The sequence below is a fragment of the Pseudophryne corroboree genome, chromosome 8, assembly GCF_028390025.1.
Source record: "Pseudophryne corroboree isolate aPseCor3 chromosome 8, aPseCor3.hap2, whole genome shotgun sequence".
Lineage (NCBI taxonomy): Eukaryota > Metazoa > Chordata > Amphibia > Anura > Myobatrachidae > Pseudophryne > Pseudophryne corroboree.
The window spans coordinates 104,529,918-104,546,437 of NC_086451.1; positions in this window are offsets into that span (position 1 = coordinate 104,529,918).

Genomic DNA, 16,520 nt, shown 5'->3' on the forward strand with positions numbered 1-16,520 from the left:
GGGTGGAGGTTATCCAGGAGGAGGAGTGCGCAGAAGGCGCTGCAGGTGAGATACTGGCTTTTGAGGGGGGAGCGCGGGCACAGGACCAGCCTGTGCTGGTGACTCCCCTGCAGCCACCAGCTGAATTGTTTCTGATGAAGGGTCCATCCTCAGCACTGGGTATTGAGACCACGTGCTGTACGGAGATTTGCCCGCCCCCTAGTTGGGGTTTGAGGAAGGAAGGACTGGACAGAGTTGCGGAAGTACTGGGGGCAGAACACCAACATTGGTCTGCCTTTAGGCAGCTGTTCCTTGTGCAAGGGGGGGAGGTGGAAGGTACTCCCTGCCCCGTTGTGCCAGAGGCACAGGTATTAGTACACCCACTAGGTGTGCCGGGTGTAAAAGTTTGCAATGTTGCGGAGTGGGGATACCCAACACCTGAATTGCTAAATCCCCTGCTGGTGAAAATGAATGTGTCATATTGTAATATTGTCCTTGCTGGTTGTTTAACACTACTGCCTCTTACCACATGGGTCTGGTGTGACATCACCCTGTGGGACTCAGGTGGTACACACATGCATGATATTCTCTCCCCTGCACCCACCGCTCCTGGGTGGTAATGTTTCCTCAACACTTCAGAACAGGAATAAAAAAGTAGAGGAAGGAATGTGGGGATATCGGGGGGCTAATACTGTATTTGTTCAATCTTTATAGCGTTTAATGTACTTTTTATTCCTTCTGTTTCCATGTCTCTCTGGCTTGTGTCCCTATTACCCCATGTGTGTGTTCATCCATTAGCCTATATATTCTGTACTATAATCTTATCCAGGTAAATACAGGTGTGCTGTGACCTGGCACATAGTGCTGTCATGTTATGTTATTGTAGGGGTATGCCAGTCCGGTATGAGGTTATTACAGGTTATCATTGCTATGCCTATTGAGTCCATCCTGTGATCCTTATATGGTCACACCGGAAATACATTTGAGGACCAGGTAATGTCTCTTTGAAGCTTCTCCTCCACAGGGGACAATCAGGACTTAAACCAATTTCCCTGTCATTGTTCCTTCTGTTTACTTTGCTCTGTTCCATCCTGGTCCCTCACAGACAATGCGGAGCCTGACCCAGCATGTGGTCAGCAGGAGAAGGCCAGCTGTGGGAGGGAGTAGGGAAATACCTGAGGTGGGATACCACCAATCAGGAACCTGCGTCTCCTCCCCAGGTGAGCGCGGCATGATGGGCATTTGGAAGGTTTTAAAAGAGGTTGCGCAGGTCAGCTCTGGATGTTAGTCGCAGGACTCTGGCTAAGGGGTGATTCTCTGCCAGGGAACCTTGTGGAACGCATCACCATATGTACTTACTACCGCATGGACTAATCTGCTATCACTGCTGTGTGGACTCAGTGATAGTTCTGCTGTGTGGACCTGTTTATCTGGAACTTCTGCACGGAATTGCTGTGGACCTAAATCCTCTACTGGGACTTACTATCTGGACTGCTACCTGTATACTGTTTCTGGGCTATATTTACTTCTGCTTCCTGTGAATTATCTATTCCTGTGTGCTGTGAGAAATAAACCATCACTTTGGTTTCATCGGCTCTGTGTCTGAGTGATTAGAAGAACCCCGTATCTTCACAATCGTAAACAGGGAATTTTCAGTCAACTGCCCATGCGCTGCGGCGTGTAAAAGTGGTGTTAGCTTTGGAATGCTCTGAATAAACTAAGGAAATCCAACAATTAAGCAGCCCACATAGGTTTCTATGCGGCTGCTGTTGTTGTTGTTGGACATGGAGGGATTGTGGAATATATTAAGAAATTGCTGCTGCAGCCCCTCCTTACATCTTGGGGAATCCTCGGGATCAGATAAAGGGGCATATGAGCCTGGGGCTGAAAATGTTCACAGTTGTATACTGAGAAGGGGAGGAGATATGGCCAGTGCATTTTTGGTGTCCCCAGTGCCATGTAGGTGCATACACCCCCTAATCATTAAGTCCCAATGTTTACTTACGTACATAAAAATGAAAAAATTGCATCATTTTGTGAGAAAACTAGAAATCAGATTATAATACTAATGATTTATGACTGTGTAGCCAGCTAGTCATTATCATGCTGCCATGATGATGGGCCTATTTTTTATATACAGGCCTTGTGTTGTATCACCATCTGCCTCAATGTTAATCTGGTTCTGTAATACTTGTGGGAATACCCTGAAAACACCCATTTTATCCTACAATTGTTTGGTAAACAAAACAATGCCACTAAATGAGCAGAAACTTGGCACATAATTTACATGTAACAATAGGGGCTAAATGCTGCAGGTTTTCAATATTGCAGAATTCTGAAGATATTGCATAAACATCCTAGTGACATTTGGTGGACCCGTTCATTCCAAGTACAGCATTCGTTACCTCTAAACCCAATAAATAAAGACACGGAGACTTGAATTTGGCAGAAAAATTGCTAGCTATTTATTTGACCCTAACCATAGCAAACCTGTAAATGAAAACTTTGTTAAGATGCCGATACAGCCGGCATATGGTGGCAGCAAAAAGAACGGCTCTACTAACCTAAATTAACCGTAAAATACTAAAAATTCGAAACCATCCTAATTTTACTACAACTATCAAAAACCGGTAATAGGTGACAACTCCACCCCCACAGTGACTACCCACCGCTCCTGGGTGCCCTGCCGCTGCCTTCCCGGACGGGTGGTCAAGCGGCCAATAAGTCGATGGAGGTGAGTGCACCTAAACCAAATCAAACTGTAAATCACTACAGCTTACCATACAACCACCAACTGCCGTTCTTTTCCGCCAATAAATAGCCAACGATAAAACCAGCCAAACAATTTAATGCCAAGGCACTCCGTGCCAGAACCTTTACCAACAGGGCGGGAGGGCGGGAAGGCAATTTCACCAACAAGAGAGAGACAAAATGTCTATCCTTCCCTATATATACTAACCCTCCCCTTTTCCCAAAGGGCTGTACTTCCTTCCAGCTAGGTCCACCCCTCACAAGATGTTTAACTCATTCCTTTCCTATGCTGTCAATTCTCTCTCCTAAACATCCTAGTGACATTTGGTGGACCCGTTCATTCCAAGTACAGCATTCGTTACCTCTAAACCCAATAAATAAAGACACGGAGACTTGAATTTGGCAGAAAAATTGCTAGCTATTTATTTGACCCTAACCATAGCAAACCTGTAAATGAAAACTTTGTTAAGATGCCGATACAGCCGGCATATGGTGGCAGCAAAAAGAACGGCTCTACTAACCTAAATTAACCGTAAAATACAAAAAATTCGAAACCATCCTAATTTTACTACAACTATCAAAAACCGGTAATAGGTGACAACTCCACCCCCACAGTGACTACCCACCGCTCCTGGGTGCCCTGCCGCTGCCTTCCCGGACGGGTGGTCAAGCGGCCAATAAGTCGATGGAGGTGAGTGCACCTAAACCAAATCAAACTGTAAATCACTACAGCTTACCATACAACCACCAACTGCCGTTCTTTTCCGCCAACAGCGAAAGACTCCTTCCCAGAGTCTTCGCACCGCCACCATAACCTCACCCTAACTCCAGCAACCCTAGGAACAGATCCTCCAGCAAAAAACATCATCCCCTCATTGGATAGATGCACACCATCAGGCCGAAGAAGGTGACTTTGTCTCTGAACTGAATCCTAGGGTGGCGAACCACTTGGCCTCCGTGGGACAACCCACTTCTCCACCGCCCCATTCACCTTCTGCCTGGCCTCCTCAATTTCGCGACCGTCCGTCACACCTTGCCAACTCAACCTTGGCACCATCAAGAAGAACACCAATATACAATTGGTCCATTCCCCTTCTGCCTGGCCTCCTCAATTTCGCGACCGTCCGCCACACCTTGCCAACTCAACCTTGGTACCATCAAGGAGAACACCAATATACAATTGGTCCACTGCTGCGGCCAAACTTGCCAGATCCTGTATCATGGCCCACCGCATCTCCAAAGAAGTCCTCTTCCCCAGGTCGTTGCCACCTAAATGGACAACCAACACCCTAGGGCTACATGCTTGCTGGCCTGACTCACTAGTCTACTTCTCCACTCCGTCCCATCATCCCTTGCCAACCAAGCCAACGAACTTCTCGAGCCCTAGGAAACATCTGTGCCCCCTGCGAGGCCAAAACTGGGCGGCCCAATACACATAAGAGTGGCCAACCACCCAAATAGGCAAGTCATCTTCCAACCAACCTGAAGAGGAGGAAAAAAGGGGGTAAAAGTGGATACTAATCATCTGTACCATCGTTTAATCTACTGCATTAACCTGAAGGATCTGCCAAAAAGAAAAATTTTGCTGTCGTATATTGCAGCAGTCTCGGCCTAGCCGATCTGCACGAGCAATCAGCCAATTTGAAGCCTAACATGAACACACAAATGGGAAAGATGAAAATAACCAAAAAAAGGGGGGGGGGAAGGGGGGGGGGGGGAAGGGGTAAAACATGTAATAACTCAGCTGGAGGTGAAAGCATAAAGACCTGCTGAGGGACTCTGATTAAAACAGATTAGCCGAATTGTGGATTAGAATTCAGTCCGTCAAGTCAGGCAAAAAATTGCAAAATAACTCCAGACCCCCGCTGCCGGCTCATGCCAGCAACGGCGAGTAGCTAATCCCTGAGTAGGATAAAAAGGGGAAGACAAACCAACGCACAACACCATAACGTACTGAACTGTAATAACATGATTAAACGACTGGAATTGACACACAAGTACGCGCGAGCTAACATCTCATGCAACGGGGCGCATATACCGTCTGTAACTTGACGACTTCCATCGCCCCACTGCCTGGATCTCAGCCATGTAAAATCCCGTCGCCGCAGCCGACGTCGCAGCCCCTATGCGGAAGGAATGCGTCCCGAACGCAGCGGGTGGAAGGCCCAAGCTCGCAAGACAGCGACCCAGCATCCCATGAAATAGATACTTCGTCACCGGCAGCCCGTCATAGTGCAGCGGCCATGACCCCCGACCGTCGGGCCGTACTGCCTCATATTGCACCGCCAACCTCACTGGGCAAATGCTCTCCTCAGGAGCCGGAACCAAGGTGACCCATTGACCTCTCCCCACTTGGTCCGTCTTAGAGCGCCGCAATCTGCAAAGCAAGGACTTCTCACCCACCACCACGTCCCCGACCAGCATGCGCGAATCTGCTCGCTTAGAAGGCGCTACCAGTTCCGAAACCCTAAAAGCCCCGTGGTAAGCCATTGAGCACGCTAAACTGAAGAACAACCGCAATTCAAAACATGGACGACGCGACACCTGTAACCGCCCTGATGACATCCAGCAACAAGGCCGCATCAATAGGCCTCCTGTCAGGCGGCGTCGGCGCGACTCGCGCCCCTCCTTTCATCGCCTTCAACAGAATCCCGCTCTTAGCCACGTCGGGGACGCCCTTTATTCTGCTGAAAACGAAATCCTGGCCAAGTACCGGGATACCACCGCTCTGGACCTACCCGAAACATACAGCTGCCAAATAAAAGAAAGCATCCTCCGATGCCCGCTCTTACCTTGCTGAATTCGTCCTTAAACAAACTCCTCCAACTCGCTCCAAGCTTGCGGCTTAAGCGTGGCTGGCGCGACTGACCGCAACGCAAGACCCTCCAATCCGTCCCGATCACCTCCCAACATAACCGGGAAACTGAACACCATGTTCGTCGGCCTCCGGTGCCAACAAACAAAAACTTTCCCACTGCCCTCGTGACAGAGCGTCGGCAATTCCGTTCTCCAGCCCCGGCACATGTTGCGCGCGGAACCACACGTTCCGACGTAGGCATGTCTACAGCAACTGTCCCAGCACCCGCAGAATGACAGCGACTTCGCCCCCTTGTTATTTATCGCATGCGCCAATGCCCAGATTGTCACATCTAAACAAGATGCTGCGAGGAGCCAGCCGTTCGCCCCAAACCTCCAGCGCCCCCATAATGGGGAAAAAACTCCAGAAGCAAAAGGTCCCTGGTTACGCCTTCGCGATGCCGACCACGAAGCCGCGCACCAAGATCCCTCCCGATAACATCCGTATCCAGAGGCCCCAGCCGCGTCGGTGAACAACTGCAACCTAGCGCTGACCACCGTTGGAGCCTGCCATATACACCCCCGTTGAAATCCTCCAGGAATGAGGCCCATATTGCTCCATCCCCTTTAATCTCGGAGGATCATCGCACGAAATGATGTGGTCTGGCACACCCCGCAGTCACCCTTTCCAGCTTCCGGCAGTGTGATCTTACGCGACCCTTCGAACCGGCCACTATCTTCGCGGAGCTTCATCACCTTGTCCCGATGTAGCCGACCCGATCCTGCCGCTGTGTCGAAATCGATCCCCAAAAGGACAAACAGGAGGACGGTCCCTCAGTTTTCTCCTCGTCCACTGAAACGCCGAAGTGGAAAAACAGGGCTCGGATGCCGACCAGCAAGTCGCCGCACCGTGCTGAATGTGCCGCCCCGCACACAGGAAGTCATTGAGGTAATGGGCGACCCCATGACCCCTTGGCGAAGACTCCAGTGTAGAAACGTGCTAAACCGTTCGAAAACGAGCATGAAACGGAACACCCCCTCGGCAAACCGTTGCCGATGAAATACTCCGCTCCGATCCGAAACCCCATAACGGAATGAGTCCGGACGTAACGGCAGCAACCGAAAAGCGGACTCAACCTCAATCTTAGCCATGAGTGCCCCAGTCCCGTAACTGCGGACCAGCGCCAATGCCTCGTCAAACGACTGATAAACCACCGAACCATGATCCGGCGGCCTCACGTCATTGACCGCCGTCCCCGATGGGTAAGAAAGATGTTGAATAAGCCGAAAAGCGCCCGGAGTCATCCTCGGAACCACCCCCACTGGAGAGATGACCTCCGTATCCACTGGGCCCGAACCGACACCTCGTTCGCAACAGGCACGCGAAAACAAAACTAAAACCGGAAAACAGAAATTTTGCATCCGCCCTATTTGGATACCAATTTAACCCCTTGCCCATCGTTTCTAAAGCAATTGGCGTTGGCGCTCTGTGGAGCGCTCCCACCCGCGGCCTACCTGGGATAAGTTTGCTTACCCCGGGTACCTTGACGACTGCCTTTGAAGCAGGAGGAGGCTGGATTTGGCCGATCCGCCGTCCGCGCCTTACCCCTGGGCGGACGACCCTGCGCGGTGGTGCCCGTCCGCCCCCGGCTTCCGGGGCTCCTCCGTCTGCTGCGCAGCCCGAGTGACTTTGAGCCAGACCTAGACGTCCTTGAACCCAAAGCCCATGACCCGCTAACCATCCTGCTTCTACCTACGCCACTCCGATCCCGAAGAAGTGCGCTGCAAGTCATGTATGAGAAGCATGTACCGAATCACGTTCCTGTGCTCGACCGGCCTATCTTCCAGGTAGCACGCCGCGAAGACCCAAAAACCGGCCAGCCAGTTATCGAAGGTACGGAAGGCCTCGGGCCCGATGTCCCTCTTTGCAGCCGCCGACCTATACTCCTTCTTCGCTTCCTTCGTATAGACGAACACATGCACGAAGTCCCACTGCGAATCTTCCTACGGCCGCTATCCCGCAGGCCCCGCATCACTGCAGTGTAGTCGCAGCGAACAAACCCGTGCAAATCGCTGTGTTTCTTGGCCCTGCGAGCTTCCTCCCTAATCCGCTTACGTCTCTTCGAGCTCCCAGCTGCCCCGCCGCCCTTTTGGCGAATTTAGTCGTCTGATTCCTCGCCCTAGTCGCTCTACTGACTTCGGACGCCTGCGACGACCGAGCAGAGGAAAAGGAGGAAGAGGAAAAGCTGCGAGAACTGGGACTCGTGGATGAGCCCGCTACCGACTGTAACACCTCACCTGAACCCGTCGACTGCACCGACACGGAATCCTCCGGCGTGGCAGAACCGACGTCTTCTTACTCGTACTCCACCGTCTCCACTTCGCCGCGATCCCCTGCAGGAGAGAAAAGGGGCGAAAGACACAGGAAACAACTGCGGCGCATGCCGAGCGACTCGTGAGGGGGTTGTCCCCGCAGCGCGTCCCTGCCCGTCCTGTTCCGGACAGTGCTCCAGGTCTGCGGCGGCCTCTCCGAGCTCCCTGCAGGCGTGGCAATTCGCCGCGCCACTGAAGCTGACCGCCTTCTGGACCCGCCTTCCATCGCGGCCGCGTCGGAGCTTGCCGCTACCCCCGGTGATGTAGCCGCAGCCAGCGGCCGTAATGCCGCGCCCACCTTGGCCAGAGCCAACGCCAGAGTTCCGGAGGGGCCCTTACTGGCCCGAACCACGGCGCCGGCTCCCCGGTGCCCCCAGCCGGGGCCCGCGCGCCTACGCGCATGACGCCCGACGGCGTCACCAGGGGGCCGACGTCTACCGATCCGTCCACCTTGGCGGGGAAAAAAGGGGGGGGCGCCCGTCTCTACCGAGGGACTGGCCGTCGGCGCCAACGCTGCTGTCGCTCTCCGAACCCCCCGCAGATCGGAGCCAACTCCGCCCGCTAGGAGGGACCTGCGGCGAGGTCGGTTAGCGCCCGCAGCAGCCCTGCGGCCCCCCACCCCTTCCCTGCCCCCCCTCCTCCCCCGCAAGCCACTGGCATCTGGCTCCAGGGGAGCGAGTTGGGGAGACAGAGAGATGTGCGGCGCCGCTGCGCGCGCACGCGCACAAACGGCGCCGCCTGCCGTGCGCGCGCCCCGACTCCTGGTGCCTCTAACCCCCCGTGTTCCCCCTGGTCATCCCTCCCTGCAGAGCCCTTCTTATACTATTCTGAGGGAACCACCCTCGTACCTCTCCTCCCCCCCACCCCCCGGCTGCAGGGGAGCAAGCTGGGGAGACCGGGAGGCTGGCGACGCCGCTGCGCGCCCCCGTGCGCGAGCGGCGACGCCGGAAGCGAGCGTGGGTGCGCGCGCACCTCGTGCGCGCGTCCCACTGCTTCCCGGCCGGCCGCATCCCCTTGCAGATCCGCAGCGCGAGGCCCAGTGACAGACCTCGCGCGGCTAGCAGCCGACTCCCTTCTGGCCCCTCCACCTTGTAAAGTGCCCTGGGAGCTGAATATGAGCCCCGTGCGGCTCCACGGACGGGCGCCCACAGCGGCGCGCATGCGCGCGCCCGCGGTCGCCCGCCTCCCACTAATCACCCGCCGCGCTCGGAGGTGGGGGCAGCCGCCCTTCCACCTCCGGGCGGCCGGGACGCACTGCTGGCCCATCTTGCCGCTCAAGTCCCTACCGGCAAAGCCGGCCTGGAACCCAGCGACAAAGCTGACCGGGCTGCCGCACCGCGGCCCCGCTCGAGCCCGTGGAGGCCTAGTTGAATTGTAGAGGGGGAATGCAGAGGAGGGTGTTAAAAAAAAGTTAATGAGCCCCAGGGGAAACACAGTAAAAGTTGGGAAGCCTGCTATGCAGCACTCACCCACTCAAAGGCAATTTCACCAACAAGAGAGAGACAAAATGTCTATCCTTCCCTATATATACTAACCCTCCCCTTTTCCCAAAGGGCTGTACTTCCTTCCAGCTAGGTCCACCCCTCACAAGATGTTTAACTCATTCCTTTCCTATGCTGTCAATTCTCTCTCCGTTTGTTCTTAATGTGGCAATTGTAGCAAAGGCAAAATCTGGCAGATGTTTCCTTTAATAACATTAATTGATTTTGGAAACTCACAACTCAATGCATTTAATTCTAGATCTATATTTGTATTTTGGGTGCTGGATAGTTAGTTACCAATGTATTTTGCTACACTTCAACAGTTAATTATTGCACTTTATATAATAATAAAAATAATGTACAGTGGTCATACTACATTGGCGAGTGTAGTGTCACAGCAGATGTGCCTGTACTGTATTTTGTACATTGATTTTAAACATTCACAACCTTGTTTTCACATTTTTAGTAAATGACGCAGAGCAGCACGACCGGTGTATTGGTTAGCATTACTGCTTCACAATACTGAGGTCATGGGTTCAATTCCCACCATTGCCCTAACTGTGTGGAGTTTGTATATTCTACCCCGTTCGTATAGTTTCCCCACTCCGGGTAATCTGGTTTCCTCCCACAATCCAAAAATATACTGGTAGGTTAACTGGCGCCCAACAAAATTAACCCTAGTGTGCGTGTACATATGGTAGGGAATATAGACTGTAAGCTCCACTGCGGCAGGAACTAATGTGAATGGTCAAATATTCTCTGTAATGTTATAATAATAACAATATACACACTATGGGGGAGATGTAGTATAGGCGTACGGATGATTACCGAGGCGAAGCAGGAAGCCACATCAACAAGATGTATTAACATCTTGTCTGACGAACTGGGGGAGTAAAAACAGAGCTGTCCCTTCTGTGGAGTTAGGGCAACGACACCTGCCGCTGTAAATATCGATAGCTGCAGGTGTGAGAACGGTCTGCGCAACTGACTGTTCTTACATTGCCTTGATATTGGAGTGCTATCTTGTACATAGCAGCGTCGATATAGACACTGAGCACACACCGCCACAGTCTTACATGTGGGACAAATAACGTGCGCTGATAACACTTCTCCACCCTAACGACGATAAATACATCTATCCCTATATTTTATCGTAATACTGTAGATTATTTTGTGATGCCTTAATCCCACTGCACTAAAGGAGGTATTTATGATCTTATAGGACAAGAAACTTGCTATACATTATCTGTATCTCTGGGGCAGGCAGTGTTTGCTTGTAGTAACTGAGGCAGAGCAGAGAACACTGAATGGCTCTGTGATGTAATGCTGCACACTGTGACATCATAAGTAGGTCATGTGACCAGTTTAGCAGCTAACCAGGTCAACTGCAAATGTTATTAAATTATGTAACTGCCTTCATTTATTTGAGTCCCACTTACTACCACAAGTAATTCACAATGTAAGAAAAAATTAAATGTGGGGCAGGGTGAGAAACCATAAACATTTAAAACCAGACAAAAAAAAACCCAAAACATAATTTACAGGTGCTTTGTATTACATAAGGTACAATCAGGGGTGTATCTAGGGGTCCGAGTGCCCCCGGTAAAGTCACATCCGTCCCCCCTCCCTTCACACTCACACACACACACACACACACACACACACACACACACACACACACACACACACACATATACATATTTGAAATAAGGAAAGCGTGTCAAAAAAGGAATGTGTCCACACAACAGTACTTCCAATTCAAATTACGAAACACAGTATCACATTACATCGCACAGTAGTGTCCATTACTCACATTACAACACACAGTAGTGTCTCTTATTCACATTACGCCACACAGTCGTACCCCTATAGAAAACACAGTCTATTCAGGGCATATGGGGAATGCAAATAGAATATGGAAATGTGGACTTGTGCTAATAAATATATTTCTAATTTTATATGGGGAATGCAGTCAAACCACATGTGCCATTAGTATATCTGATCCTGCCCATAGGCACACACATATACACTTACATACATAGTCACACACAAAACACATACATATGATATACAGTAGTCACACATGCAGTATATACAACAAATACAGTCGCATACTTACATAGTTACATACTTATTCACATACATAGTCACACACTAATACACACATAAATACAGTAGATATTTATACACATACATACATAGTTAGACACATACATAAATTCAGTCACAGACACACATACATACATACATACATACATACATACATACATACATACAGACAGACTATATAGTGCCTCCCCCCACCCCCCACATTGCAGACAGGGTACACTGTATGTACTTTAGTAGCTCATAGTCCTCTCCCCCTGTCCTCCATGTTGCTGTGCTGCCTGGCAGTGAGTGCCATGTAGCCGCACCCCCGTGTTTTCATTCCGCCCACTGCCATAGCCCAATGCAGGGCAGTGTAGTCCAGTGCGTCAACCCAGGGACGTGCGGTGAGCTAAATGGCTCAGAAGGCACTGGCTAGCCCCAGAGACTGATTTACATGCAATATATGAGCCAAAGGGTACATCTGGGCATTATACACAGGTGCAGCAGTATGAACTCCTGGAAATGTGTTGAGTTTTGATCAGAGATGTGCACTGTCTCACCTGCCATAGACTTTTTACTCCAGAGCTTTGGCTATAAAAATGATTAGAATAATACAAAGAAGATATTTAAAACAAATTATTTGTATTTCTCATACGTCCTAGAGGATGCTGGGGACTCCGTAAGGACCATGGGGTATAGACGGGATCCGCAGGAGACTTGGACACACTATAAGACTTTGAATGGGTGTGAACTGGCTCCTCCCTCTACGCCCCTCCTCCAGACTCCAGTTAGATTCTGTGCCCAGGAGAGACTGGTCACACACTAGGGGAGCTCTACTGAGTTTCTCTGGAAAGACTTTATGCTAGGTTTTTTATTTTCAGAGAGACCTGCTGGCTACAGGCTCTCTGCTTCGTGGGACTGAGGGGAGAGAAGTCAGACCTACTTCTGTGAGTTAAAGGCTCTGCTTCTTAGGCTACTGGACACCATTAGCTCCAGAGGGTTTGATCACTTTGTGCGCCTAGCTGCTTGTTCCCGGAGCCGCGCCGTCAACCCCCTCACAGAAGCCAGAAGAAAGAAGCCGGGTGAGTATTGGAAGAAAAGAAGACTTCAGTGACGGCAGAAGACCTCAAGACTTGGAGGTACTGCGCAGCGGTTGCGCTGCACGCCCTAGCTCCCACTCACAAGCGGCACTACAAGGGTGCAGGGCGCAGGGGGGCGCCCTGGGCAGCAATATACCTCTTCCTAACACTGGCAAAAGATGTATACAGTGCATAGGCATGAAAAATATTAGCGGGGCTGAAGCACGCCGAGAGGGGGCGGGGCTTATCCCTCACAACTCGTTACAGCGCCATTTTCTCCTCATGTCCCCGCCAAAAGCACTGTTAGGCAGCTAACAGTGAAAAACGATGGGGGGCACGGTGATTTTAGTGTAAAATAGCAAAATATAGCATAGGCACTGTATACGGACCCCAGCCAGTATAAATCTGAAAAATATTAGCGGGGCTGAAGCGCGCCGAGAGGGGCCGGGGCTTATCCCTCACAGCTCATTACAGCGCCATTTTCTCCTCATGTCCCCGCCAAAAGCACTGTTAGGCAGCTAACATTGAAAAACCAGGGGGAGCACAGTGATTTTAGTGCAAAATATAGCACTATATACTATAATGGGCGTGTTAGTTATTGAGTTGTAATTGTGTTCTGTGTTTTCCCTGTCAGATATACCCATTAATAGTACACGTGTCGACATGTGTGAGTGCTCTGCCACAAAATGGCTATGGGAATCCCTCTGTCGGCATTGCCGACTCCTGATGGTACTTGGGTCAGTAGATCAAGTGTCAGCAGGTCGGTAGTTGTATGCTTTTTCAAAAGTAAACACTGTATGGGTGACACAGTAGTATGTGGGTGACCTGTCGACACCAACTGTTATTACTGGGTGTAAATTACCATGAAGTAAATCACCTATGCCTGTATAGGGTACGGTTCCATAGGCCTGTAGCTCTAGCACAGACGTGTTTTTATTTGTGGGGGAATCATATTAAATTTATGTGTATATACTTCCCTCGAACCCCTCAGGGTCGCAAGAATGCAATTTTTACCAAGTTACTACTCCCTGTTGTCGACGAATACTATGTTTTATGTCGACCATAAGGTTTCCTGGTTAAATCCACAACTTGGGCATTCAGTACATGGTCGTACACATTCAGCACACATTAATGTCACTATGGACCCTACGGCTCTGGACAAAATACTTATATGTATGATATACAGTATATATATAGGATATGTGTGTATATGTGTATTAAAATATGTATATTCATATTACAAGTTCTAATGAATGCTGAAGTAAAGTTATTCCTTCTCACGTACTGGTCGCTCTGTTGATAAAGCTCTAGGTCAGCCGTGATGAGATGGTCTCAGATCCTCATGAGGAGTCCGAGTGTTTATTCTTGGCCCGCCGCAGACAGATTAAAGTGAAGGTCGACCCCTGGTCTGCACGGGGCCCTGTCACAATGGATCGTATACAGGAAGCTAAGTGATATTTTACTTATATGCTTTGATGATATTTGCATTTCATACGCATGGGGGAGTGCTTGTATTCAGAAATGTTCGGTTACCTTGGCATCCGATAGAATTACCCTAGAGAGAGAGGGGACGTTTCTTAGGTTGGGTCTTCTCTATAACATTGCGGCAGGCTGCCGTGAGACTACAAGAGTGATGGGATTCTTGGGTGCACGAACCACTTCCATGGCTCTCTCGGCTGGGAGGGCGTTGTGGATTCACCAAGGGAATGCTGAAGTAGACTCCGAGGGATACTGGAGTGTCTTCCCTATGAAGGTGTAACCGGGGGTTGGGGATGCCTGGGATAGGTTACTCTCGGCAGATACCACTGGTACGTCTACCTTCTTGAGATAGGTTCCGTCACAACGTTTGATGACGCATTCTTTTTGTGGGATGCAGTCATTTTAACAGATTGGATACCGTTCGTTTTTTCCTTTTCTTTGCAGATAGCGGAAGGTGGAAAGGTAAGAGGTCTGCAGCCTTTTCAATGTTGCAGAAACAGTTAACATCTTCTGTTTCTACCACATCCGACACATGTCGCTGGGTCTATCTTGCTGGAGCCCATTCCGGTGGGAACTCGTCTGGTGCTCTTCAGTCAGTCCTGGTATGGACTTGGACCAGTGAGTTACACATAAAATCCAAAGGTGGGATATACTGGAGTTCCAGATGATACCCCGCTTGTTTTTTTCAGATAGATCTTACCGTCTCTCCGCTCGAAGGGGAGGTAGTATGCGACGCCATACCAGAGTTGTGTCGGGATCAGGACATTGTCCTGCTGTCCCTGTCGTAAAAAAAAAAAAGGGGTTTCTACTTAAGAGGTTGACCTACAAAGTGGAATCTCTCAGGCCTGGGATTCCCAACACGTATAATTAGAATTTAAGGGCGGTTTCATCTGCATTAAGCTTACCTGGTTTTGCTATCCAGGATTGTCTTTGCCATTTCACCGGAGTGATGGCAGGATGATGGGTTTCCTTCGATAGTAAGAGCCATTATTGTTATGTACTGAGACGCTCTCCTGACTACGGCGAGGTCCAGAAACAAGTGGTACAAATCGTGGTTTCTCTCTGACAGTTCTTCAACACAGAGAATCACTGTTGATCCCAATGACGCAGATGTCTGTGGTGGGAATAAGATTAGTTACTGAACTGTTCATAGTTTGTTTTTCTTGTGGAAAAAGATCTGAGTATCCAGAGTCGGATCAGATTTGCAGTGACAAGCCGTCAATATGTTCCGTTGCTGAAGAATGTGTTTGCGGCCTACGAGGCCTTTTCGGTAAGCAGGTCAAATGACAAGGTTTCACGGGACCAGTTGGACATGTGGTCTGGGTCTCACCTGCACATGCACCGGAAAATAATCCTAATCCTAAAAACAGGGATATCGCTCCTGTGGTGTCTGCATTCTCACCTCTTAGAGGGTCGAAGGTTCGCGATCCAGGTTTAGATCTTGGTGTCCATACATGCAGGTCTCCAGGGGAGCAGTCTTTCCAAGGGAAGAATTTCCAGGGGAAAAAAGGTCAAGCTGGGAAGCTTGTCGGCAATAGGCATTCTTGAATTTTCTAGCTATTTTCAACGAATATCTTCTTCGAGATCTGCCCGTTTTAGTTCTGTCGGACGACTTAACGGTAGTGGCGTAAGTAAGCCGCTAGGGCGGAACAATGAGCGGCGACGCAATAGCAGAAGCCGCATAAGGTTGCCTCTGAGCGGAAGGCCAGGAACACGCTATATTAGCAGTCTTCGATCCGGATGTAGCCGATGGAGAAATAGTTTTCCTCTGCAGCTGCGATCTCCATCCGGGAGAAATGTAGTCATCATCGAGAAGTTTTCACAGAAGTGACAAGTCTTTGAGGAGTGCCTCTATTGGACAGGATGGTGTCTTGCCTCAACGAGAGACCTCAAGGATAGTGGTCCAGGTCAAGGGACACTCAAGCTGCAGCTGTGGCCGCCCTTGTGTCACCTTGGGTGTTTTCAGTCGATCTATGTGTCCCCTCCACTTTCACTCTTTCCGAAGGTGATACAAATACAAAGAACAAAGGGTTCAGGCGATACTCATTGTTCCGGTCTAGTCAAGGATAGCTTGGTGTCCAGATCTTCAAGACTTGATCATGGAAGATCCGTAGCCTTTTTTCTCCTACGTGAGGACCTGTTGCAGCAGGGACCGGCCGTGTATCAAGACTTACCGCGGCTGCAGTTGAAGGCTGGGTGTTTGTGCGCCATATCCTAGCCCGAGAGGGTATTTCTGGTGATGTCATTTCCGCTTTGCTTCAAGCTAGGAAGGGAGTAACGGTGAAGCTTTACCTCCATTTTTGGAGGGAGATGGTGTCTTGGTGTGAATCCTGGAAGGCTCCTACGGAAAAATTTCAGCTGGGTCGTTCTTCTCCATTCTTTGCAAGCAGGTGTGGATGTAGGCCTGAAGTTAGGCTCCATTTTTGTACAATTTTCGGCCTTATACATTTTCTTTAAAAAAAGAATCGGACACCTTTCCGGAAGTCCAGACTTT